Consider the following 27,852-nt stretch of genomic DNA (forward strand, 5'->3'; position numbering starts at 1 on the left):
TAACTCAAGAAAACTTCCTTAACTTCATTTAACACATTTAGCCCTTCCCCCAAATGTAAGCAAATAGTGGAAGGTACTACCTGGTAGTATTGCATTTGTAATTTCTGTCTCAACATCCCTGGTCTCCAACTGAACCATTAGGTCATTAGCTTCTAGAATAGTTTAAATAGCTTAGAGTAGCCTAGAACCTGAAATAAATTTGGATTTTATGTGTGCCATTTTAGTCTGCCACTTGATAGCCTTGAAACACTTATCTGTCTGTAGAAAGATACAGAGCAGACACCAAACCAACTACCCACACTCCAGAAGTCAGCATTTAGACTCCTGGATTCTTCTCAGAGAATGATTTCAGAAAGTCACAAAATATTGGATTAAATACAGTGTGCTACACAGTTCAAGTGGTACTTACCAAACTGTTACGATGCAAAATAAAAGATCTTAATAAAAAAAAATTAAGATTTGCAAGTTTAACTGAGAAATTCAGTTAATTATCTTCCTACTAACATGAAAGATCAGGAGTACTAAGCTGCACTGTGCCATTCTCAATCAAAACACTCTGCAGAGACCCCAGGTGAGCCTCTGGTGTCCATCTCTGGGGGACAGGCTGCCACATTCAGCATCTCATCTGCATGTGCTGCTAAAGTAATTTTTCACACAAATACATATAATCATTTACAAAGGGTGACTAAGCCATATTTAAAGCATTTATTTTGTTGCTCTGTCCCTCCCCACCAAAATAAGGCAGCTGAACTTGCGCTGTGTAAGTTTATTAAAACATACCAGGCACTATCAGGGACAAAACAGTGGGCTGAGTAGACATAAGTAGTCATGATTTAGTGCATAAATCAGTATTGGGAAGGAAAAATTAATATGACAGTTTGATTCATATCAACTGTTTGGAAGTAACTGTATATTAAGTGCCAAAAACAGATTTGGAGATTCTTTCAAGCTGATTTTCCATGCAGTCACCTTTACTGTGCTGTAGCATGAAGAGCTTGTCAACAGCAAGAAGGCATTTTTGAAGTAACAGAAAATATTGCAGTGAACTCAAAGCACTGAGGAAGCTCAAGGGGTACTGGATGGTAAACACAGATGGAAGCTAGTTTTAGGAGATTAACAGATTGGCTTAGACTTTTCAGTTGAAGAGATATTTCAATTCAAAGAAGGTATTGCAAAGAAAAATCAACACCCTCAAACTTTATTGTTATAGTTATCCAGGAGAAGTGATGGTAGAAATTCTCCATGCTACCATCTGATAAATTTCTACTGAACTAATAAGTTCAAAATATCTCTAGAAACCTGACCATGTGTCTATATTTTTCCCCATTAATGAAGATTCCCTCCTTCCCCAGCTATCTTCGAAGAACATCAATTATCTTCTCAGTATCAAGCTTGCTCACTACCAACATGCCTTCTCCACCACTAAGAATGTTTGAAGTAGCAACTAATACAATGCTCACATTTACAGTTCTGCTTGTGCACAAACAGCTGCAGTGTACAAACTGCTAAGGGAAACAAAAGCACTAGAAGCTCAATGCCAAAACAGTTCCAGGGCTTGTTTAGCTTTATAGCTTTTGAACAGTGAGGACTAGCAGGTACTTTAAGAGAAGCTAAACAGCTAGACACTCAGCAGGACAGCTCGGGGTCCCAATCCAGCAACTGAGCACCACAGTGAATGTGTTGTCACATTAGGACACAAGTGGCAATCAGAATTACTGTGTCAAATAGGTTAAGAACCAGATAAATGAGTGTGGGCAGCATTAATTGCCACTGGCACTTGAACCCCCAAAACTAGAAGTGCACAAACTGTTGATTCCTACTTCTTACACTCAGCTACGGGTCTGATAAATCCTCAGTATTGTAGCTTAATAAATATCTTGGCATCCAAACACTATAAGCCCTAAGCAAGAAGTAAAGAACAAACCAGCACAAGTCACAGCAGAGGTTCCCTCCTCCTACCCCTCCTGGCACCATAGCTGGCACCACTGTTTGTGCAGCCAGGTAACAAACTAGCTAGCAAGTCCCTTATTTTTAAACTTAAATGGTTTATTTTGGAAGAAGTAACCACTTAAACCTTTATTTCTGGAGTTAAGTGTCAACAGTTTAGACAGGACACACTCAAACCAAGCAGCCATTTAGTTCTTTCAATAAGTATGGGATTGTATACACAGGAAAAAAAAATCCAACCAGGAGCCTTTGGTGACTACTGAAATCCTACACAAAGGTCTATTACCTTCCCTAGTAGAAAACTCATGACAGAACAATTTTGTATTCTGTCAATTGTGCTTTTAAGTGTTGATAATCTGAAAACTGCATGCATACAAATACTCTATCAGTTCTTTTCTACTCTGGGAAAAAAACCACACACACAACATAGCCAGGGTTTTTCTTCCTTTTCCATCTTAATACCCAATATCTTGGGCAGCTGTAGTGCAAGGGGATGGCAGCAGGGAAAAAATAGTCTAAGCAAGTTAATTAATGACCTACTTGCTTGTTTAGTGATAAAGATGGCCAAGCCAGCAATTTTTGACCAGATTTAGTGATCACCTGATTTACAGAGCAGATTTTAAAGTTACAGCTTCAGCAGCACATGTACCTTTACAGAGCATATCATTAACATCCCATGTTTAACTTTTTGGGAGAGTGGAAGCAGCAAGCACTCACCAGAAGCCAGCTCTTGCATAGCCTAGTTACAGCAGAAAAGTCACCCATTATGACTCTTCAGAGTATGCTGAGCTTTCAAGAAAACTCTAATTTACTTATATTTGCATTATGCAAGCTGTACAGTAACCATTTTTGCAGCTCGTTAGCAGCCACAAACCCTTTATTGCATTTGTGGGCTGGGTTAACTTTGCAGGTTTGCGAGCACCTAGCAAGTCACAGCCTCATCATACTGGACGTTACACAAGCAGTAACACATATCTTGCCCTGAAAATACACCAACAGCACTGCCTCCTGCAAAAGGAGACAAGTTTCAAAATATGCTCCTTTACTCTCATTATGCAGAGGTTAGCTTCATTTGAGTACCAGATTGTTTGCTGCTCAAGTTACTCTGCAATATTTTCAGTTGGCCTCTTCCCAATAGACCATTATTCAAATTAAATATCAATGGGTGATCACAGAAAAAGAAGAATCAGATGCTGAAACTAACACAGGAGCACTAGTTAAAGTCAGTTCCAGGTGTTTTTAAAAGCCACAAAAAACCACACACACCCCAAAAACAGCCAACCAAAAGCCTTTGAGTCAGTTTGAGGTTTGTAGGAAAAAGTACTTTCTCCTGCTGGCAAGACAGCTCTTGTACTAAAAGCAAGTATACTGTCAGCTTTGTTGCAGATCCAGTATATTTTATGGCTTAAGTGTTTATCTCAAAACAAATACCTGGAAGACATCTACATAATTAACTATTGTTTAGTGTTGCTCAGAGTCATGTCATCTTTTCAAGATAAAAAGCCTGCAGATATACAGAACTCACACAGTCTGTTTATAGCCCATATTAACAGCGAGACAGCATTTCAGGCTCAGTCCCCATCTTCCTCAGAGAGAAAACCAAGGAGTCCAATGCTGGGGAAGCAACCTCCAGAGTATGTAAGAAGTGACATACACCACACAAACTCCATGTTTGCTGCAATGCTGTCCAACCTTTCAGGGTAGTATGTCTGTAGACACCAGATTTCATATCTTGCATAGGGCCATTTTACTGGCTGCAGACATCAGGATTAAAATGCTGTCATTATCCTATCAGCAGGGAAAAAAGTTTTCCTTGGCAAATCCAGAGCAGGGTAACCCATACTGTACACTAAGCAGTATGTGCTGCAGAGCTCACATCCATTGTACAACCACTTCTGCACTGGGCTTTGCAGCCTATATCATAGGGGGGTTTTAATGCTTCTGTTCTAATCTCCAAAATAAACATACAAGGCAGCATATCTAATTATATCTAAGGTAACACAACTCATTTGCTTTTTTCACTGTGAACAGTTAGTTTTGAACACAGCTAGTGCAATATCAGATTAATAATCATGGAAGTCTGCATCACTAGTCCATTATCCTTACAGTTCAGTAGTTCAAAGAGCCACAACAGCAAGATTTTTAATTGGCAAATTAAACACTGACTGATCTAACATTATTGTACATGTTATCATAGGACACTGGAAGCAACTTTAATATGAAGCATTTGGACAACGCCTGTCCTGGTTTCAGCTGGGATAAAGTTAAATTTCTTCGTAGTAGCTAGTATGGGGCTATGTTTTGGAGTTTTGCTGGAAACAGTGGTGATAAAGTAGAGATGTTTTAGTTGTTGCTAAGTAGTGCTTACGCTGGTCAAGGACTTTTTCAGCTCCCCATGCTCTGCTGGGTGCACAAGAAACTGGGAGGGGACACAGCCAGCACAGCTGACCCAAACTGACCAATGGGATATTCCATACCATATGACGTCATGCTCAGTATATAAAGCTGGGGGAAGAAGGAGGAAGGGGGGACAGTTGGAGTGATGGCGTTTGTCTTCCCAAGTAACCATTACGCATGATGGAGCCCTGCTTCCCTGGAGATGGCTGAACACCTGCCTGCCGATGGCAAGTGGTGAATGAATTCCTTGTTTTGCTTTGCTTCCGCACGCAGCTTTTGCTTTACCTATTAAACTGTCTTTATCTCAAACCATGAGTTACTTCACTCTTACTCTTCTGATTCTCTCCCCCATCCCACCAAGGGGAAGTGAGCGAGCAGCTGCGTGGTGCTTGGTTGCTGACTGGGGCTAAACCACGACAACGCCCTAAGACACATGGTATGAATTTTGGGGTTGCCCTGTGCAGGGACAGGAGTTTGACTTGATGATCCTTGCGGGTCACCTTCCAACTCAGGACATTCTACAACTCTATAAATTATGTCTAAAAATTACAGCTTCATCCAAGAGACAACTGACTACAGCAAGCTAATGAGGAAATTTCGCTGGAAAAACTTAGACTACGCAAAAAAGCCAATGACACTGTTTATAAAGACAGATTTTAAAGTCATCATCCTTTTACACTGAAAGATTTTCTCCCATATCACCCCCATAAATACATAGCACAGAACAGGAAATGGTTGAGCCTACCTCCTTATCCCATATGTAACAGAAGTGTCCTCCAAAAAGATAAGCACAGAAGTTTAACCAGGTAAAAAGGATCCTGCACTCTCCAGAAGCAGCTTAATTAATAGCTATCTACAGATAGCTAGTCCTTTGATTTTTTTGGACACTGCTAGAACAGAAGCGACATGGTAAGCATTGCATGGGTGAACATTACAGGTCTGGTGCTTGTCAAGTGCATCTCAGGAGCCAGTGCTGACCTAGGGACCTACCCTGGGAAACTCCAGGCCTAAACCCAGGATTCTCCATATATCCCTTGTCAGTAATGCTTGGTGGGCTGCCCAAAAGAAGTGACAAGGAAGGAAATGCCTTAACATGTCCTGAACATTGAACTCAGTTTAATACTGAACTCAAGGTTACAAGCAGGTATCTGTATGAGGCTGACTTGGAGTCAAAAATCCTGTACACAACTACCTTTACCACACATTTTGTTCAGATGACCGTCCTGTTTTCCTCAAAAAAAAGCTAAATGGGGATACCTTATTCAGTCAGCTGGCACTGGGGCATTTGGCCCAAAGATGCTAACATGCATCCTCCACCTTCTGGGTGGATTCCCTACTCCAAAGGACATTAAGCACATCTCTTCAGCTTTCCCCTTGGCATCAGGCCACTGCCTAGACAGGAATACAAAAGCCCAAGCCAGAAAACAGAAGGAACCTGATGCTCAGAGCACAGAGCTTGGAAAAAAAGCTGTCAGGATAAATATTTCACACTGGAAAGTAAGCTGATAAACAAGAACAATTCTTCCTTCCAGCTGAGCACCTAAAGCTACCAGAACCACATTCACTCACTGCTGGCAGAGTTTTGGCCCTACCCTACTATGCACCCAAGAGGCCAGGAAGCAATTTTCAACAAGGGTAAGGACTCCCCAGTATAAACTGACAGCCTGATAACTATGTTACCTCCAAAAAAAAACAGAAAATATGAGCTTATAGTCTTTTCAAGATGAAGGGGAAACTGAAACCATGACCAAGCAATAAGCCAAGGCTGGCCAGTACTTGTGGCTAAGTGCCACATATTAAGTTTCTTGCACCAGCCAAAACCTTAAGGAGGAGACAGTTGTCCCCAGACAAGAGATGGCAGAACCCCTCCAAGTTCTACTACAAAGCTGGGCACTTAAGTGGAGTGGCCCTTAACATCACTTTTCTGTACTAAAGTGTCAACACTTCAGGCACCTCTGCACAATTTCAGTTCTTTACCCTACTTACTACAGATTGCTCTAGAACTGTGATGAAGAATCTTGTCTTGTAACTCTATATGGGATAAAAATATTGCAATAAAAGCATAGCAGTGATTATTTAAGAAGTCTACTCCTTAACTTTAAGTAGAGCTTTGACCTTGAACAACCAAACTTCCCTAAAACACAGACAGCTAAGAAAAGAAGAACAAGGAATCAAAAGCAGTTCATCCTGGAAGTCATCTCCAGGCATGTAGAGGACAAGAAGGTTATCAGAAACAGTCAACATGGATTCACCAAGGGAAGATCATGCTTGACCAACCTGATAGCCTTCTATGATGGCATGACTGGCTGGGTCGATGAAGGGAGAGCAGTGGATGTTGTCTATCTTGACTTCAGTAAGGCATTTGACACTGTCTCCCATAGCATCCTCACAGACAAGCTAAGGAAGTGTGGGTTGGATGAGTGGACAGTGAGGTGGATAGAGAACTGGCTTAACAACAGAACTCAGAGGGTCATGATCAATGGGGCAGAGTCTGGATGGAGGCCTGTCACTAGTGGTGTTCCCCAGGGGTCTGTGCTGGGTCCAGTCCTGTTTAACATATTCATCAATGACCCGGACGAAAGGGATAGAGTGTAACCTCAGCAAGTTTGCTGATGATACCCAGCTGGGAGGAGTGGCTGATACACCAGAAGGCTGTGCTGCCATGCAACGAGACCTGGACAGGCTGGAGAGCTGGGCTGAGGGGAACCTGATGAAATTCAGCAAAAGCAAGTGCAAGGTCCTGCACCTGGGGAGGAACAACCCCATGCACCAGTACAGGCTGGGGGCTGACCTACTGGAAAGCAGCTCTGTTGAGAAGGACCTGGGAGTGCTGGTGGACAACAAGCTGACCATGAGCCAGCACTGTGCCCTTGTGGCCAAGAAGGCTAATGGTATCCTGGGATGCATTAAAAAGAGTATGGCCAGCAGGTCGAGAGAGGTTATCCTCCCCCTCTACTGTACTCTAGTGAGACCACGTTTGGAGTACTGTGTCCAGTTCTGGGCCCCCGAGTTCAAGAAGGACGTGGAACTGCTTGAGCAAGTCTAGCAGAGAGCTACAAAGATGATCCGGGGACTGGAGCATCTCCTATACGAGGAAAGGCTGAGAGTCTTTGGTTTGTTGAACCTGGAGAAGAAAAGACTGAGGGGGGGATCTCATCAATGCTTATAATTTTTTAAAGGGTGTATTGTCAGGACAATGGGACTAGGCTCTTTTCAATAGTGCCCAATGACAGGACAAGGGCAGTGGGCACAAGGTGGAACACAGGAAGTTCCACCTAAACAGGAGAAAAAACTCCTTTCCTGTGCAGGTGGCAGAGCAGTGGACCAGGCTGCCCAGGGAGGTCGTGGAGTCTCCTTCCCTGGAGACATTCAAAACCCACCTGGACACAGTCCTGTGCCCCCTGCTCTGGGTGTCCCTGCTCAAGCAGGGGGGTTGGACAAGATGATCTCCAGATGTCCCTTCCTACACCCACCATTTTGGGATTTTGTGAAAAACGAAGTGTAGGTCTCTCTTATCTTCACGAAGCTAAACAGCCTCCAGATCAGATATCCAAAATGCCTGAACACCAATGACCATCCTGTCTTTATCATAGCTATGTGTAAGAACATGGTTAAACTCAAAGTGGCAGAGTGGGATCCAACGATGCAGCTCAAATTTGCATAAAGATGGACACAGGTGCTTTATTTTCTTTGCAAATTCAAAGCTTCCTACAAAGTACTCCATACTTTGGGAAGGAGGCTAGAAAGCAGTCTGAAAAGCCTGCCAGGTCAAGTGGGAACACAACAGAAGAGCTTTGAAGACAAGCTTGAGAACGTGAGCCCTGAGCTCAAATCCAATCAGGCTGATGTCTGAACAGGTTCCCATTCACCAGTGGAAGTATTACTAACAGAAAATCATAACAGGTCAGCACCAAAAATTTCAAAGGTTTGATCAAAATTTAAAAGTACACAAGCCACCTGTATTTCGCTAGTTATTGCTAAACAACATTGAGGCCAACAGTTTAGCAGAATTCAAAGGTTCAAGTCCTCAGGTTCAAGCTTGTCTAATGAGTTTGTTCAACTGTATATTACATTTATCTTGGAATAAAAAGCAACTCAGGCCAAACTTTAGCTGATTTATGTTCACCAACACTTGCATTGCATTAAACTAGAATTAAGACATTGAAGTCACAGAAGTTGATGTGACTCACCCTCAAAGCCAGATCACCACAACGAAACACCCAGACCATCACAATTAAACCTTTGTTTTTTCTCTAGCTTCAGGTAGTAGCTGGTTACTGAAATCAGCAGAGAATTAATTGCTTCCTTAGGTGTTTAACAGGTTTGCCCTGTCCTGTTCTAACAGATCAAATAGAGAATTGAGGTCCTCCTGCATTCAGAAGGTTTGTCACCAGTGGTAAGACTACTCATTTTAGAAGAGTTTAACCACTTTGACATCATACCTTGGACTCTAAGCTTTCAGCCCAGTGCAAGTCTGCTAGAATAATTAAAGATAGAGAAACCAATATTTTTAACAGCCTGCCTTGGTTGCACCTACAAAGAGCAGCTTAATTTGCCATTAGCCCCATGAAATGGCAGAGGGATTCAGACAAAGGAGCTATAACTACCCAAGTCATCTCCAGCTGAAGTGTCAACTACCATACACTCTTCTTCAGGAAACCCACATGCCTAGTTTATAAAGCTCCCTATATCAAGCTTCATTTTGACAGGATGGTGGTTTTAATTGTACCAGGCCATTTTGGAACTTCTAGCTGTTAAAATAGTGAAAGTAGACAGTAAAAAAGAATAGCAGATCCAAACAGCAGAGCAGCCCACTATTAGTACAAAATTCAAAATTCACATCAGGTGATCTGGGTTTTATCCCATACTCCACTTTAGAAATTCTTTGCCCATGATAGAAAGTATTTGGAAAGCGTACCACTATTAAGAGGTGATTTGTGAACCTTAATCTGTTGATCATAGTGTCAGATGAAATTTCAGAAGCCTTAAGGAGTCTGAAGTCGTAGGATTCAGTGCCTGTAGAAATACCCATCATAGTTGGCAGTTACAAACATGTTTCTTGCTGCCACAAGCAATTGGCTCAAACTCTGCTTGTTCTATTTAGTCAGGCTTTCTCTGGGGCTTGCTTTTTGTGCCAACATGAAAGAATTAAGTGCTCCATAAGGAAAATATTAAAACTTCGCACTTCTACCTACAGAACCACAAAACAGCACGTGCAATCACAATTGGCAAAACACACATGGTCTCAATTTCTCACCACAATAAGCACTACAAGGACCTAAAACAATCCCTGACACAGTTGCAGCTTCTGCAATTTAGCTCAGACATGGAATACAATTCTCATACATAGATCTACTTGCATGTAGGGTTTATTTTGCACTGGGTTTTGCTGCAATATTTGTATGACTACATCAAACAGTGGGGCTGCAAAACAAAGCACTCCCGTAGTACCAGAATTCACACCACATTCATCTGTGACTTTTTGGGGAATGAATATACCCTGGGAAGTCAGCATTTCTCCCCAAGGATATTGCTTCATGCAAGAAGAGGGCAGCCGGACACACTATCATTACAATATGAGAACCATTAAGGTTGTATCACTCAAGGATCCCACCACTGAAACCAGCAACTTCCTATTGTAGTCAAATCAATTCCTTGTATAAACCTCAAGCTGCTCACTGCTCCAGGTTCTTCTGTCAACCCATGACCATTTCTCAGTCTTAACATTTGCTGGTGTGGTTCAGCCCTAGTCAGCAGCTAAACACCACGCAGCCACTTGCTCACTCCTCCCACCCCTGCAGGATGGGGGAGAGAATAAGAGCAAAAGCAAAACAGAACTTGTGGGTTGAGATAAGAACAGTCTAATAATTAGAATAAAATAATGATAATAATATGATAATAGCAATAATGATAATATAATAAAAAGGAAAAAGGGGAAAAACACAGTAACATAATACAACTGCTCACCACCAGCCAACCAACGCTGCCTGTCCCTGAGCCACGATCTCTGCTTCCCTCCCCCAGCCAGCTCCTCCCAGGTAACATACTGGGCATGATGTTACATGATATGGAATATCCCTTTGGCCAGTTTGAATCCGCTCTCTTAGCTGTGCCCCCTCCCCTCCCGGCTTCTTGTGTACCTGGCAGAGCATGGGAAGCTGGAAAAACCCTTGATTAGTACAAGCACTACCCAGCAACAGCCAAAACATCTGTGTGTTATCAACATTTTTTTAATACTAAGTCCAAAGCACAGCACTAGGGCAGCTGCAGTGAAGAAAATTAACTCTATCCCAGCTAAAACCATGACAGGTAGTTATTTTCCTGGAGATATTTAAGTTACTGCAGTTGCCAAGACAACCACTTCAACAACAGCACCTCATCTCATCTATCTTGGACTTCCCTTCAGCTCACTGACTTCTAGGAAATCAGCTGCCAGAAATAGTCATACTGTAATCTGGCTTTTTCTTTTTTTAAAAAAAAGAAACTTTTAGCAGCATTTTAGTATGCTGTTGCTTTCAATAACTCACTGAAGTCTCCTATTTTGTTTTGTTACAAAGAAAAATATTGAGTCACTCTCTGCTTGTTATAATACTTAAGCTCAGCTAGGCCTTGAAATGCACGCCCATATAGGTTTCTTAAAAAAAAGAAAACACAGAACTTCCACAAAAATTAAGTGGATAATCCCCATAGCTATATGCATGTTTTAATTAAATGAGACTTAAGCTGTCAGGCTCTCCTGCCATGGCAGCCATGAAACCTGGTGGCCAATTCAGCTGAGTTCTGCAAGCAGTTAAGTCCTCAGAAGATACAATACAGTTCCTAGGGGTTTCACAACAGTAGCAGTAGTGATTTAATAACAAAGTATAATGCAGTAAGACCTTGCATAGCACTTCCCCCAATTAATTTATGTTAGACTCAAAAAAGAAGGCATCACAACTTCACTCACAAGAGCTTTGATCAGAATTTACATCTTATAAAATATGGGATAAGCCAACAGTTAAGCCAGGTCTAGTTAAGTTCTACCACCAAAGCTACCAGCATCTTTGTACCATCAGCATTTGAAGCCATTCGAGAGCAGCTTCCCAAGTTTGTCTTCATGGCCCTCACTGCTGTGACTTACACACATATTTACAGCTGCAACTATACTAGCATTGCATCCATTAGCACGGATACTGGTAGCAGTCTAACCATAGCAATGTGTGATTAAGCATGGGCTGCAAAACCAACTCAATTCACGACTGGTGTTAAGTATGATGCTGTTGCTACCAGACTACTACTGTGTTTGAGACAGGTCGAATGTGCCATTGCTGCAATGCAGACTTAAGCACTAGAAAATTATCTCAGTGGTTTAATACTACAAACCTTAGTGGTTTACCATGGTTGACAGAGTGTCATTGGAGAAAACCTCTGGCAGTTAGAAACACCAACTTTCCTTATAAAAGGAAAGGTACCTGCAGGTCAGTTGTGCTGTAGTTTTCTATTTAAAGTGCTTGCTAAGTATAGAATTTGGCTTTCTGCCCATGTGTTTTAAGCTCAGTGTTGTGGCATAGCCTGGGTAATTGCACTTCAGGTGACAAGCACAACAGAACTCAGAGGCATGTCAATAATATACTTTAAACCTTGTCTTAATTTACTAGAACCAAATCTTGCTGTGTGAAGGCACTGGCTCCACAAAGCACCACACCAGGTTGTTTCCCTGGCTATGCTACAGAGCTGAAAGCCATTTCACACTTCCACGCTTGACATCAAATCTCACATGCTGGTTTCACTATGCTGAGAGGATTTATTTTGAACCTAATCTTCAAATCACAGGACAGAAGACCTGAGGTGGCTGTAGTAGGAGAGCACAGGAGCTGGAGCAATTAAGACAGTACAAGAAAGACATCCCAGAGGTAGAAGGTAAAAAAGCTGGATAGCTCTGAAATCAGTGCAGATCCCTCTGACATTTCAAAGGGTTAGGCGGCTAAGGCATAGCTTTGCCTCCTCCAACAAGAAGTTTACCCAGATTCTCCCTGATACTCTGAGAATTTGTTAGGCCTGCATAGCATGTCTCCCCCAGCAAGCCTACACACCCGGGCCTTGACAGCTTTCTCTTAAACACCAAGAATATCCTCCTCCTCCCCCAGGTTAAGTTACACAACTCCAGTTTTTTGGTGGTGGGTTCCCCCCCCTTAAAGAATTGCTGCAGCTGCCTCACTGACAAAGTCTGTGCAGAGGAATGATTTGTCAATACATCAGAATCTGTGCTGGGGTGCTTCAGGAAACTGTTCAAGTTTTTATTTTTAAGAAAACAGGAATAAACAGAAGTTCTTATTCCAAAAGTATCTTTGCTTTTGTGCTTAAGCAGCCTGAAAGCTATTCACTTGACAATTTCTTCAGCTATTCCAAACTTAAATACTGTGCTTGTAAACATACAAGTTGAATTTGTTTTGGAAGAAAGCTTTCCCATGTACTGTTTATAAAAAGCAAACTGCTTTCTACCTACAAATTTAATCAACTATGCTATAAGATATACCCGTTGTACATAAAAATGTTTATCCAGGGTCATGCATACAAATCCATTACAGATAGGAGACTTAGTCCCTACCCTGTCCACTGAACTATACTGCCTCTTACTGTTGTCAAAGAACATTTTGACCCTACCTTACATTCAAAGCTGTACAACCCCCCCCAACTTCTACATGACTCTTCCAATCCTAGCCCTGCGTCCTTCAGATGAGCACCTCTTACAGTCACCAACAGATCTAGAACAAAGCATTGCATTGGCTCTTTCATCCTGTTAGTGTAGCATATTCGAGAAGTGCCACACTTCACCCACACAAAGGGCCTAACAGATGAATGGGTGAAAGGGATGCACAATCCAGAAGTCTAACATCAGACCATAGCAATTCACATTGAGAATAAATGCAACACAGCAATATTTAATAGCTTTACCAAATAAAGCTCAACTACACTCATACCAAAGAATGATTGTTGGCTGATACCTAGCAGAAGACAATATTTGGTTGACCATATGAGCATCTAGAAAGGTTTGTGTCTCTTGCTTGGAAAGAAGCTGATTTCCCATAATTCTCTTACTTCAAGTTGACATCTAGTTAATCTGCAAATTAACATTCAAATTCAACACTCCAACCAAGCATTAATAGTAGGCTTTAGGCTCAACCTAAATTGTTATCCTCAGTTTTTCTGTATTACTACAGTTGCACAAGTTATGTATCACATAAAAGTAGTCTAACAAAACAGAAGTCCCTTCTGAGCATAGCATAGGGACTCTCCTTCCCAGCGTCATTATCATGTCCTTCTGCCATAACACACCTTCATAATTTTTAAAATAAAAAATTTAGAATAGAGTTTAGATTACAACAATTCAAAAAACCCACTATTCATACAGAGTTTGTTCCAGGAAGTGTACTATATCTATTCTTCTTTCTAGACTACAGAAGTCACTTGAGACGGGAAGAAAAACCCCCAAACTTATTCATACTCCCAGCTATGAACTAATGCATGCTGAACAAAACAGCTAAGAGATCACAAATAAATTGGTGCACACAATAGTTAAAGATATAGAACTGATGCAGCCTTCTGACACCAAGAGTTTCTTACTGTCCACTAGCCTCCATCCAGAGCTTTGCTAGATTTGCTGAAATATAACTCGCAGGCTCTCCCTAGCATCACCAGCAAGCTTACTTTTGTTTTAATAGCAAAAGCTAGCCTTTCTAGAAGTGCTGGTTAGGAGTAGACAGGTCAAAAATACTTCACTGTTCTCTTGGAAATAGGTGAAAGTCATCCACATGCTCAAAGCTGATAGCTGCAGAGGGAAAAGTGAAACTGAACAAGGCTGAGACACCAGGACCTCTAATCAGGTCACACATGGTAACCTTATGTCAGCCCTGTCATGCCCCAAAGTACAGTCAGACCAGTATAAAAAAAAGAGATTAACCTGGATTCCCAGAGACCCCAAAACATGTGTAGAAGCCTGGTAGCATCATGATGACAGGTCTTTTGTGGCCAAGAACACTAGAGCCTTCCACCATGCCTCTGCCATTGCACAGAAGCAACCACACAGTACATATCATTACCTACTCAGACACCAGGCAAGATACCAAGTATGGTGCGCATGCCAAATATTGTTGAAGATATCCCTGTGTAACATTTCATTGCACCGCCATGAGGCCTGGGAACAGGCAATGCCATGCTTTGGGATGGTTACTCACTACCCTTCACTCTACCTGACCTGATCCACCACTTAACAACATGCATACAACTCCCAGCAGAAAGCTCCCTAAGGTAGATGTCATGGTTTTAGCTGGGAGAGAGTTCATTTTCTTCACTGCAGCTGGCCTAGTGCTGTGCTTTGGACTTAGTATGAAAACAATGTTGATAACTAAAACATTGGTGTGTTAAGTAGCGCTTATACTAGTCAAGAACTTTTTCAGCTTCCCATACTCTGCTGGGTGCACAAGCAACCAGGAGGGGGCAGAGCCAAGACAGCTGATCCAAACTGGATAAAGGAATATTCTATATCATAATCAGCATGATGTCTTATATTAAGAAGGTGAGTTGGCCAGGGGAAGCAGTGATTACAGCTCAAGGACCAGTGGCACTGGTCAGCAGGTGATGACCAGTTGCATCACTTGTTTCTTTGGTTCCACATCCTCCCTTACGGTTTCATCTCTTCCTCTCTCATTTTCCTTTTCATTATATTATCATCACCACCATTATTACTATTACTATCTTACTTTAATTATGAAACTGTTCTGAACTCAACCCATGAGTTTTCTTACTTTTGCTCTTCCAATTGTCTCCCCCATCCCACAGGGGTGGGGGCAGTGAGCAAGCAGCTACATGGTGTTTAGTTACTGACTGGGGCTAAACCACGACAGTTCTTTTTGGCACCCAACACGGGGCACAAAAAGTTTGAAATAACAGTTGCTAGTCATGGCATTGATTCATCTGTTCTCAATAGTAGTTTATCCAATCTGCACCATGCTGTTATTTTTGCAGTACCTGTTAAACATTGCTGTTGGTTTTTGTAGTCTGCTGTGTTCTGCAGTGATTAGAGATGTTTTACCTAGATTTGTTATTCAAACACTGGCCTTGAGCATTATCGGTTATCTGGGTCTTGCATAGAAGCTGTTACTGTACTTCAGCTACCACCTCATGGAGACAATTAGCAGTTATACCTCCTCTAAGAGGTGTTTTTTTTTAATGGAGGAAACGCAGAATGGCACCTTCTCTACCTTCTTCTATGATGTCTCCTCCTTCATTACAATAACTTTTCAGCATCTTGAACATCCTCGGGTAGTTAAGACACATCTGCTGGTATTGCTTGGGAATATTGTTCCAGCTTTGTCTAATGTGAGAAAGCAATTTAAGAATATCATCCAGAGATCTGACCCTAAGCTCAGTAGTTACAAGTGGCAGGGCATGTGGGATAGCATGGGCAAATACCTAGGGCAGTGGGCACCCCCAGTGTTTTGGGGTTTCACCCCTGAACAAGTGCAGAATCCTGAAAAACTAGTAGAATATTTGGAGGAAGTATGTTGTTACGCTGGGAACTCCAGAGACACACAGATAACTGCAACGTGCTGGGGCCTGGCCCATGCGTACCAAGCCCTGTTCAACCATGTTCAGTGCTCCCAAGGGGAAGAGAAGGTCTCTGGATCTAAAAAGACAAAAGAAAAGAAAAGAACAGGTACTGCAGCTACTCCAACCCCCAAGACAGGCCCTGCAGCTGAACCAGAGTATCAACCCATGCTGGTATCAGTTGCCCCTATACAGAAGTAGTCTAGGATGAAAAAGTTCACTTGTTTTGAAAGATATTATGGAAGAGCAGGGCCATCACAAGAAGGGGAGGAAGAAGAACTCATAAATGAGAGAAACAAACCAATCTCTATACTTGAGTGAGCTGCAAGATATGTGAAAAGATTTTGGCCGTCATCTAGGGGAGCACATTGTCCCTTCGCTGCTCCAATGCTGGGATAACAGGACCAGTAGCCTGGAATTAGAGGGAAAAGCCACCAACAACTGGGTTCCCTTTCTGGGGAAGGGGGCATTGACAAAGCAATTGGAAAAGGGAAACAAGCCCTCAGCCTCTGGAGGTAACTCCTGTCCGGAGTGAAGGAAAGGTATCCCCTTCAAAGAAGATCTTACATATCTGTCATGGTTTAGCCCCAGTCAGCAACCAAGCACCACACAGCCGCTTGCTCACTCCCCCCTGGTGGGACGGGGGAGAGAATTGGAAGAACAGAAGTGAGGCAACTCATGGTTTGAGATAAAGACAGTTTAATAGGTAAAGCAAAAGCTGCGCACGGAAGCAAAGCAAGGAATTCATTCACTACTCCCCATGGGCAGGCAGGTGTTCAGCCATCTCCAGGAAAGCAGGGCTCCATCACGCATAACGGTTACTTGGGAAGACAAATGCCATCACTCCAAACGTCCCCCCTTCCTCCTCCTTCCCCCAGCTTATATACTGAGCATAACATCATATGGTATGGAATATCCCGTTGGTCAGTCGGGGTCAGCTGTCCTGGCTGTGTCCCCTCCCAGCTTCTTGTGCACCTGGCAGAGCATGGGGAGCTGAAGAAGTCCTTGACCAGTGTAAGCACTACTTAGCAACAGCCGAAACATCTCCACTTCATCACCACTGTTTCCAGCACAAATCCAAAACATAGCCCCATACTAGCTACTACGAAGAAATTTAACTCTACCCCAGCTGAAACCAGGACAATATCACCCAGGAAAATGGATAGCCAGAGAAAGGTATCAAGTACCTGAGGGAATTCGCTGTGCTTGAGATCATCTACGATTACCTGAACAATGAACAGTCACCCAAAGATCCAGACAAAGCCCAGTGCACACGACCCATGTGGCAGAAGTTCATATGGAGTGCCCCATCCTCATATGGAAAATCACTAGCAGTAATGTCCTGGAAAGATGACAAGGCACCAACAGTGGCGGAGCTGATACATGAAATGCGAGATCATAAAGCACATGTCTCCCTCCCTCATCTTGGCTGTGGAGAAGCTATCCCAAAGCACTCAGCAGCTCGAAGAGTATATATGCTCACCTGTACAGACCAGTATTTCAGCTGTTAGGAATATGCAACCCTCTGCTCAAGAGAGAAGATACACACCATGGGACACCCTAGTTTTACCTCTGTGACAGAGAAGACACGAAGCGAGATGGAAAACCTACCTCGACCCTAGAGGCATGGGTACATTAGCTGCAAGGAAGAAAAAAAAAAAAATCACTCAGAGGGGTTTCTCCAGGAAAGCTGATGCTCCAGTCTCAAGCGCGCAGGTCCCCAAACAGAGGAGTAGAAGCCCTGATTTCGGTTTACTTGATTTTTATTTACAGAGGACCTTCTGATTTGCATTTTAAAAAGTGAATAGCAAATACTATGATCAGGACTAGAAGGGCCCTGCCTCCAGCCAGGTGGAAGAAAGGGATAACAGGGCTTACTGGACTGTGTGGATCCGATGGCCTGGCACATCCGACCCACAGGAGTATAAAGCTTTAGTGGACACTGGTGTGCAGTGCACCTTAATGCCATCAAACTATATAGGGGAAGAACCCATCAGTATTGCTGGAGTGACAGGGGGATCCCAAGAGCTAACTGTATTGGAGGCCGAAGTGAGCCTAACTGGGAATGAGTGGCAGAAGCACCCCATCGTGACTGGCCCAGGGGCTCCGTGCATCCTTGGCATAGACTACCTCAGGAGAGGGTATTTCAAGGACCCAAAAGGGTACAAGTGGGCTTTTGGTGTAGCTGCCTTGGAGACGGAGGAAACTGAACAGCTGTCTACCTTGCCTGGCCTCTCAAAGAACCCTACTGTTGTGGGGTTGCTGAGGGTCGAAGAACAACAGGTGCCGATCGCCACCACAACAGTGCACCGGCGGCAATATCGCACCAACAGAGACTCTCTGATCTCCTTCCATGAGCTCATTCATCAATTGAGGAGCCAAGGAGTCATCAGTAAGACCCACTCACCCTTTAACAGTCCCATATGGCCAGTGCGGAAGTCTAATGGAGAGTGGAGGCTAACAGTAGACTATCATGGCCTGAATGAAGTCACTCCACCATTGAGTGCTGCTGTGCCAGACATGCTAGAACTTCAATACGAACTGGAGTCCAAGGCAGCCAAGCGGTATGCCACAATTGATATTGCTAATGCATTCTTCTCAATCCCTCTGGCAGCAGAATGGAGGCCACAGTTTGCTTTCACATGGAGGGGTGTCCAGTACACCTGGAATCGACTGCCCCAGGGGTGGAAACACAGTCCTACCATTTGCTGATCGATAATGCATTGGAACAAAGTGGAGCTCCCGAACACCTTCAATACATTGATGGCATCATCATGTGGGGCAACAGAGCAGAAGTTTGAGAAAGGGAAGGAAGTATTCAAATCCTTCTGAAAGTTGGTTTTGCCGTAAAACAAAGTAAGGTCAATGGACGCACACAAGAGATGCAGTTCTTAGGAATCAAATGGCAAGATGGGCATCGTCAGAACCCAGTGGATGTGATCAACAAAATAGCAGCCATGTCTCCACCAACTAGCAAAAAAGAAACACAAGCTTTCTTGGGCGTTGTGGGTTTTTGGAGGATGCATATTCCAAATTACAGTCTGATCGTAAACCATCTCTATAAAGTGACCCAGAAGAAGAATGATTTTAAATGGGGCCCTGAGCAACAACAAGCCTTTGAACAGATTAAACAGGAAATAGTTCATGCAGCAGGCCTTGGGCCAGTCCAGGCAGGACACGATGTAAAGACTGTGCTCTACACCACAGCCAGGGAGAACGGCCCTACCTGGAGCCTCTGGCAGAAAGCATATGGGGAGACCCGGGGTCGACCCCTAGGGTTTTGGAGTCGGGGATACAGAGGGTCCGAAGCTCGCTATACTCCAACTGAAAAAGAGATATTGGCAGCATATGAAGGGGTTCAAGCTGCTTCAGAAGTGGTTGGTACTGAGGCACAGTTGCTCCTGGCACCCCGACTGCCGGTGTTGGGCTGGATGTTCAAAGGAAACTTCCCTTCTACACGCCATGCAACTGACGCTAGTTGGAGAAAATAGGTCACACTGATCACCCAATGGGGTCGAGTAGGAAACCCCAGTCGCCCAGGAATCTTGGAAGTGATTATGGACTGGCCAGAAGGCAAAGATTTTGGAATATCACCAGAGGAGGAGGTGACACGTGCTGAAGCCGCCCCACTGTATAACACACTGACAGAACATGAAAAGCAGTATGTCCTGTTTGCTGATGGGTCCTGTCACCTTGTGGGAAAGCACCGGAGAGGGAAGGCTGCTGTATGGAGTCCTACACGACAAGTCGCAGAAACTGCTGAAGGAGAAGGTGAATCGAGCCAGTTTGCAGAGGTAAAGGCCATCCAGCTGGCCTTAGACATCGCTGAACAGGAAAAGTGGCCAGTGCCCTATCTCTATACTGACTCCTGGATGGTGGCAAATGCCCTGTGGGGCTGGTTACAGCAGCGGAAGCACAACTGGCAGAACAGAGGCAAGCCCATTTGGGCTGCCACATTGTGGCAAGTTATTGCTGCCCGGGTAGAGAACCTGGTTGTAAAGGTACGGCATGTGGATGCTCACATCCCCAAGAGTCAGGCCACTGAAGAACATCCAAACAACCAGCAGGTGGATCAGGCTGCCAAGATTGAAGTGGCTGAGGTAGATCTGGACTGGCAGCATAAGGGTGAATTATTTCTAGCTTGGTGGGCCCATGACACCTCAGGCCATCAAGGGAGAGATGCAACATACAGGTGGGCTCGTGATCAAGGGGTGGACTTGACCATGGATATTATTGCACAGGTTATCCACAAATGTGAAACATGTGCTGCAATCAAGCAAGCGAAGCGGGTAAAACGTCTGTGGTATGGGGGACGATGGCTGAAATATAAATATGGGGAGGCCTGGCAAATTGCCTCTATCACACTCTCACAAACCTGTCAAGGCAAGTGCCATGTGCTTACAATGGTAGAAACAACTGCCAGCTGGCTGGAAACACATCCTGTGCCCCATGCCACTGCCCGGAACACTATCCTGGGTCTCGAAAGACAAGTCCTGTGGTGACATGGCACCCCAGAGAGAACTGAGTCAGACAACGGGACTCATTTCCAAAATAACCTCATAGACAGCTGGGCGAAAGAACATGGCATTTAGTGGGTGTATCACATCCCCTATCACGCACCAGCCTCTGGGAAAATTCAACGGTACGATGCACTGTTAAGAACTACACTGAGACAAGGGGGGGCGGGGGGGAACATTCAAGCACTGGGATACACATTTAGCAAAAGCCACCTGGTTAGTCAACATGAGGGGATCTGCCAATCGAGCTGGCCCTGCCCAGTCAGAAATCCTACATGCTATGGAAGGGGATAGAGTCCCTGTAGTGCACACAAAAAGTATGCTGGGCAAAACAGTCTGGGTTCTTCCTGCCTCAGGCAAAGGCAAACCTATTCGTGGGATTGCTTTTGCTCAAGGACCTGTGTGTACTTGGTGGGTGATGCGGGAGGATGGAGAAATCCAATGTGTGCCTCAAGGGGATTTGATTTTAGGCGAAAACAGTCAATGAACTGAATGGCACAATGCGAACTGCTATATTATATTGTGTGTCACCTCTGTGTTGTACCCATGATATAGTACAAGCCTCCCAACCCATGGAAGATAAACCGTGCAACAAGCAGTGCAGCAGTGATGGAACGATGACTGACTCAGTATGCAGCAACCCAACGCCACACACCACCTCTCCCACCCGGAAAGACTGATACGACAGATGGAGCCCAGAGTCATGGACTGGGTGAACTCAATGGACATTTTAATGGACATTTTACAGGGAAGGTCCATGATCTAAGGGAATGATGTCTGTGTATTATGTCAAAGGATGGGAAGGGAGGGGTGGTGGTTGGTAAGGTTGTATTGGATGGTATGGGACCTGGGCATGGTGTAAATGGTATGGAATAAGGGGTGGAGAATGTGCTGGTTTTGGCTGAGAAGGGGTTAATTCTCCTCACCATGGGGGGTCAGCTACCTTCCCAGCTTCCCAAGCTCTGCTGCATCAGTAGGAGGCTGGGAGGGGCAGGGCCATGGCAGGGGTGGCTGAACATGCCATTGGCCAGTTGGGGTCATTCCACACCATGTGACACCATGACCAGTATATTAAGGGAGGACAGTTTGCAGCTCGGAAGAGGCGTGGCATCTGGTAGTGAGCAGCTGCATCGTGTGCAGTTTCAGTGGTTCATTCCCCTCCCCCCTCCCTTCCCCCCCCAGGTTTCATGTGTCTCCTCCTTTACATTGCATTTCTATTGTTGTTTCTTTTAATTTTAATTATTAAACTGTTCTTATCCCAACCCTGAGCTTTATCCTTCTGTTTCTCTCCCCCATATACCAGTGGGGGAGTGAGCGAGCGATTGTGTGGGCCTGAGTTGCCGGATAAACCACAACACCACATTTGAGCTTTTGAGAAGTTACAGATGTGGTCCCACACCCAGGTATAACATCACTGCAATACTGGGTATCTTGAGGATTTATTTACCGGGTGAACAAAAAAAATTGAAGAACAAACACCCTTCTAACTGTAGAGTCAAAAACTTCCCATATGAACCAGACAAAGTTTTCTACATGCTTTTAGTTACTATCTCTTGAACAAACTGGCAAGAAATTAACAAGTGCAGTTCTTTGCGTTGTTATCCAAGGAAAAAATTATGTTCTATTTTACCTTATCCAAGGTTCATTCTGTGCAAACTCATGGAAATAGAGCCAAAAAGTAGAAGAATTATACAAGCCAAGTGTTCAATCTTTCCAAATGGAAAGCTTTCCATTTTTGTTCTAATGGCAGAGGTGGGCTGTGCTACAGCTCTCCTCTTGCCATACAAGAGGACCATGATCTTGTCTTTTCAGCGATTTCCAGTTCTAATGCTGCCTATCTGTGCTCCTTAGCGTACACAATAACCCTACCTAGATCAGAGGAGCCCTAGGGAAAGGACTGGGAGCTGGCTATCATCATTAGCTTGCCCATTGCCTCCTGAGGCTAGGCAGCTGTCCAAAACAGGCTACAGGCTAGATGAGTTGTCTAGGGGGTTCTGTGGGGCCCACAGACATAACCATCCAAAAAACTATATGCAATAGCAGAGTGAGGGACAATCAGGTATTCCCCAGGCCTGATAGACATCATAACTATGCTTATTATCAGTGAACCAACATCAGAAATTTCTTGCCTCCCTGCCTGCAGACAGCTTAGTGGCTCTTTTGCTTTGGAATTAGCCTGTTCTGAACAGGAGCTCCTCAGACCTGGAGCAAGCAACCCCAGGCTCTATTATCTGTAAGTTCCATATCAATTTGCTGCTCTGAAAAGTTATTCCCACATATTGCAAATTGCTTTGAAATCAAAACAAGTCACTTGGAAGAAGCTGAGATCCAACAATACAGAACTCAACAGCACACAGTTAAGTTACAAAAAGCAAGGAAAGCATGCCTTGACAAGTATTTAGCCCCCAAATTACTTGGGAAAACTAAGCATAATGCTTGAGGTTTTTTCCCCCCCCTCCAACTTGTGTTAAGGCTTGCTCCTTCAAGTAGGAAAAATATCTTATGAAATAAATTGCCTTAAGAACTATCAAATAGCAACTCTAACAGTGCAGTTAATTTCTCTTGTTTCCTTTCATGTTAGATATATTCATTTTCATCTACCTAGCCTAAATAGAAGGAGCTTTTAATATTGACTCTTGCTCTACATTAAACATGCTTCTTGACACAGCATACTTTATCAAACTGTGCTTCTGGGCAGCGCTATGTGTTCAATAATGAAGTTTCTATTTATATAATTTCCCACTTGCACCTTCCCTGAAAGGTTGTCTCCTAGCACAAGAACACCATTCAACTATAGAAGTGAGAAGAATTTCTTTTTAAAAACAATCAAAAGCTGTGACACTAAAGTGCAATTGCACCAAGCACACAAAGCTTTCAGTAAGCCATCAGGAAACACTTCCTAATACTACTGCAAGTATCCTGAAAACATAACTATCAAAGTATTAGGCAGCGATTTATCAGCCTTCAGACTCTGAAACCCCAATCAAAGAGACACTGGATTTCAAGGCAGAGACTAATCAATGTTCAACCAAGATGGTAAAAGTTTCACCATGCACAACCCTCAGCCACTGAAATCCATCCCAACTAGCACCTATCATCACCAGATTACAGCTTAATAATATTTGTTGTTGTGGTCCCCATTTAAGTATCAGCTGCCAAAATTAAATGTGAATAACTTCTCCTGCCATGTAAGATAACAAGAAGGGCTTCTTTAAATGCATCAGCAGTAAAAGGAAGACTGGGGATACAGTGGGCCCACTGCTGAACAAGGAAGGGGCCCTGGTGACACAGAATGCAGAGAAGGTGGAGTTACTGAATGCCTTCTTTGCTTCAGTCTTTACTGCTAAGGGCTGGCCCTCAGGCATCTCAGCTCCCAGAGAAGAGAGAAAAACTGGAGAAAGGAGGAATTCCCCTTGATTGAGGAGGATTGGGTCAGAGATCACCTATGCAAACTAGGTCCACGCAAATCCATGGGCCCCAATTGGATGCACCTGTGAGTGCTGAGGGAGCTGGCAGATGTTCTTGCTGAGCCACTCTCCATCATCTTTGAAAGGTCAGGGAGGACAGGAGAGGTGCCCAAGGACTGGAGGACAGCAAATGTCACTCCAATCTTCAAAAAGGGCAAGAAGGAAGACCTGGGGAACTATAGGCCAGTCAGCCTCACCTCCATCCCCAGAAAGGTGATGGAGCAGTTCATCCTGGAGGTCATCTCCAGGCATGTAGAGGACAAGAAGGTTATCAGAAACAGTCGACATGGATTCACCAAGGGAAGATCATGCTTGACCACCCTGATAGCCTTCTATGATGGCATGACTGGCTGGGTCGACAAAGGGAGAGCAGTGGATGTTGTCTATCTCGACCTCAGTAAGGCATTTGACACTGTCTCCCATAGCATCCTCACAGACAAGCTAAGGAAGTGTGGGTTGGATGAGAGGACAGGGAAGTGGACAGAGAACTGGCTCAGCAACAGAACTCAGAGGGTCATGATCAATGGGGCAGAGTCTGGATGGAGACCCGTAACTAGTGGTGTTCCCCAGGGGTCTGTGCTGGGTCCAGTCCTGTTCAACATATTCATCAGTGACCTGGACGAAAGGGACAGAGTGTAACCTCAGCAAGTTCACTGATGATCCCAAGCTGGGAGGAGTGGCTGATGCACCAGAAGGCTGTGCTGCCATCCAGCAAGACCTGGACAGGCTGGAGAGCTGGGCTGAGGGGAACCTGATGAAATTCAACAAAACCAAGTGCAAGGTCCTGCACCTGTGGAGGAACAACCCCATGCATCAGTACAGGCTGGGGTCACTCAAACTCATTAACTGAATCGGCTGTGAGCAAATCAACATCTTAGACACACATGGTCTACCTACCTTTCACCCTTAAACTCTGAACAAGCCAGGGACCAAAAATCAAGTTCACCTATTGCAATCAAATACCTGTAGCCCAACAGAACTGATCCTGCTAGAAACTTTAGTCAAACTGGTAATTTCTTGCTGACAGCAGCTGAGGCACAGACATTTGCTCTTGTCACTGGGCCTCTTTAGAGGGCTTAACATCACTGACCCTGAGCTACTTTTGCCTTGCCAGCAAGGAATGAGAGGTAACCAGTGCACAGAATAGCTCAACTCCTTCCTTTAAGGTGGTAGTCTAGAACTTAAGCAAAGGGTTGCCCAAAACATTATTCCCAGTCATACTGACTAGCTACATAAAGTCACTAGATAAGGCAAAGATTGACAGGGATGAGGACAGCCATGCAGAAACACCTGGACTCATGACAACCTCCACTGCAGATGTACACCTTTAGCTGATTGCATGGGGGTGGGGGCAGTGGCTTGCAGTTCAGGACTGCTCCTATCCCTCACTGATATAACCTGCTCTTCACAAAGTGCTTGCTTCTGAAAGCTGCTGCTCTTTCCATCTAGGTGGGAGGTCCTAAACTATGAAGTACTGCAGCAGATCTGAGCATGCTATATTAGTTGATAAAATATACTTAGATGCTGTGCTTGAATTTAAGAGGTCCCTGACTTCATTATAGCCAGCACTAAAATATTGATAACCTACCATTTAAACAATCATCCAGGGGTACATGTTTTCTGCTTCAATTTATCAAATGCTAGAGTTACAGGATCAGCAACTGAAACCAGAATCTGTTGAAATGTTGAACCAGCTTAACAGCAGTAGCTCCTGTCAAGGAGGTGCAGAGAAAGCACTTTCCTCATTTTGGTTTATTCAGCTAGTTCAACAACTCAGAGGAAAAGGTCATATTTCTCCAAGAATAAGCAAGGTGCCAAAAGCTGACCTTACCAGCTCCAAGAGCACAAATCAAGTATTTGTATTCCCAATCAACCATCAATAACACTTTCTTTAAGGCCATATTAAACACAGGTTTTCCTCAAAATATTTATACTTGAGCTTAACTAGAAGCTTTTGTACTTTCCCTCCAGTTCCTACTCTCAAGCCACACCTCAAATGGAAGGCTCCCAAACTCTCATCACCACAAGATTTAGGAGGAGTTACATCCTGTAATTGCATATTTCTAATCCTGCTTACCTTAGGAAATTAAAGGCAAAAGATAAGGCTAGATATTTCATCAAGCCAAGAAACCTGAAAAATAAGTTAGATGCCAATCTGAACTAGCACTCACCTTGCATACACTATGAATATATCACAGAAGTCACCCCACCAAATAAAATTTAGGGTATTAATCTTATCTCTAAATGATTCAGTAAGCCAAGTCTAGCACATCTAAAGGTCTGCCTGAAGGCCCAATACAAACAAAGCCAAGAACATAACTTCAAGACAACAGGACTCCTTCTCCCTAGGGATAGAATGAGTATCTAAGATCACTTTTTCAGTAGCTCAGAACATAGGATGCATAACTAAAGATCAAATGCTACTAAAACAAAAAACACCATGCATGGCTCCTTATGGAGGAAAGATGAGACAGAAATGACAAGTGACAGACTCCAACCCTGCCACTTGAAGGGAATTCCCTCTGCTGTGGAAGGGTAAAGGCATCATGAGACCTTAGTCTTCCACTCAAAATAAGTATCACAGGATCAGTCAGAAGAGTTTAGAAGAAAGGCATGACAGTTCAAGGACATAAAATACCAAAAAAATATATCACATTCATAATACTGAGGTAAGGCAGCTGGCAACCTTGCCTAAATCTACACTTGTTAATGCACATCCCCAAGTTATTTCACAGGCTGCTTCAGCTTCTTTCCAGGAACAATTACAAGCATACAGTCCAGAGAGCTCCCCAACCGAACAGAAATATTTTGACCCACTATGATTTCTTTGAACAAATAGATGAGTAGTGTAAGCACAGGAAGAGGTCACCAAATCATTTGGATATAAAAATGACCCAGTTACCAAACAAAGACTAGAGCAACTTCCTGAATAAATAGTAATGGAGGTGAGCCTAAGAATATACCTATCACATCTACAACAAGCAAGCCAGGCAACTCATTACAAAAGGCAAGCCACATGCCAAAGCCTTCCCTTCCTTCAAAACAAGGAGGCCAAACTGAATATGACTCAAATATATTATTCCCCAAGCTACAGGTGATTTTGGTTTTGTGAAACCAAGCTCAAACCTTGACCCAGAGAGACCAAGAGGCACCAAAGATACATGTTTGCAAAGAGATCATCCAAATTTTTTTTTAGTTTGACAGAAGCCAAAGGGCATGAAATAGGAGATGCAAGAGTCACTACTAAAACAATAACTCTTAAGAGAAGCGAGCTGAAGGGGACAATATTTTACTAGAGACCAAGCAGACATCAAGTGCAAAAGGGTACACCCAATGCAACTTATCTTCTGCAGGCACCAAGGTTTTTTAATTGCTTAAGAAAAACATGCAATTCCTCCTCCAGTCGTTTTGAGAATTTAAGTCTGCTCCCTTTCTGGGACAGCAGTACCAGATTTCTTGCTTACTATATTTACAAGAGAGGAAATAACCACATAAGTTTTTTCAGATTAACAGGAAAACTGAGAGGAATTGAAAGCATTTATCTACCTTCACCAATTAAGTGCTGCCATAGCCCTTTGAAGGCTGCCCTCTAAACGTTGTGAAAGGAAAAAAGGAAAACAGGGGAAAAATAATCATGAAAAACAGTCCTGAAGCCCATCAAGCTTTGATGAAAACACAGCATTTACCCCCAAATTAGTCACCTGCACAGGATGTTCCTGCACAACAAGCAAAGCAATCAAGGGAAGGTTGAGAAGCCCCTTTGAAATAAATGTACACAGACCAGAGCCAAGAGCACAACTTAAAGGTGGAAGGGAAGAACTTGCACCCTACCATAATGTACCTGCCTTTCTTTGGCGTTAAGGCAGGGATAATAACAGAACAGAGACAGCTGTGATACAGGCCCCCTCTCCCTAAAGTACATCCCGAGGGAAAGAGGA

At 43.7% G+C, this 27,852-nt stretch overlaps 1 protein-coding gene across 3 annotated transcripts in view; it reads right to left on the reverse strand.

Moving 5' to 3' along the window:
* LOC142049632 (ubiquitin-conjugating enzyme E2 R2-like) overlaps window positions 1–27,852 on the reverse strand; it is an 84,824-nt gene that overhangs the window by 18,883 nt on the left and 38,089 nt on the right. The gene's annotated exons all lie outside the window — the stretch shown is intronic.

This window comes from Phalacrocorax aristotelis, chromosome W (assembly GCF_949628215.1).
Source record: "Phalacrocorax aristotelis chromosome W, bGulAri2.1, whole genome shotgun sequence".
Taxonomy (NCBI): domain Eukaryota; kingdom Metazoa; phylum Chordata; class Aves; order Suliformes; family Phalacrocoracidae; genus Phalacrocorax; species Phalacrocorax aristotelis.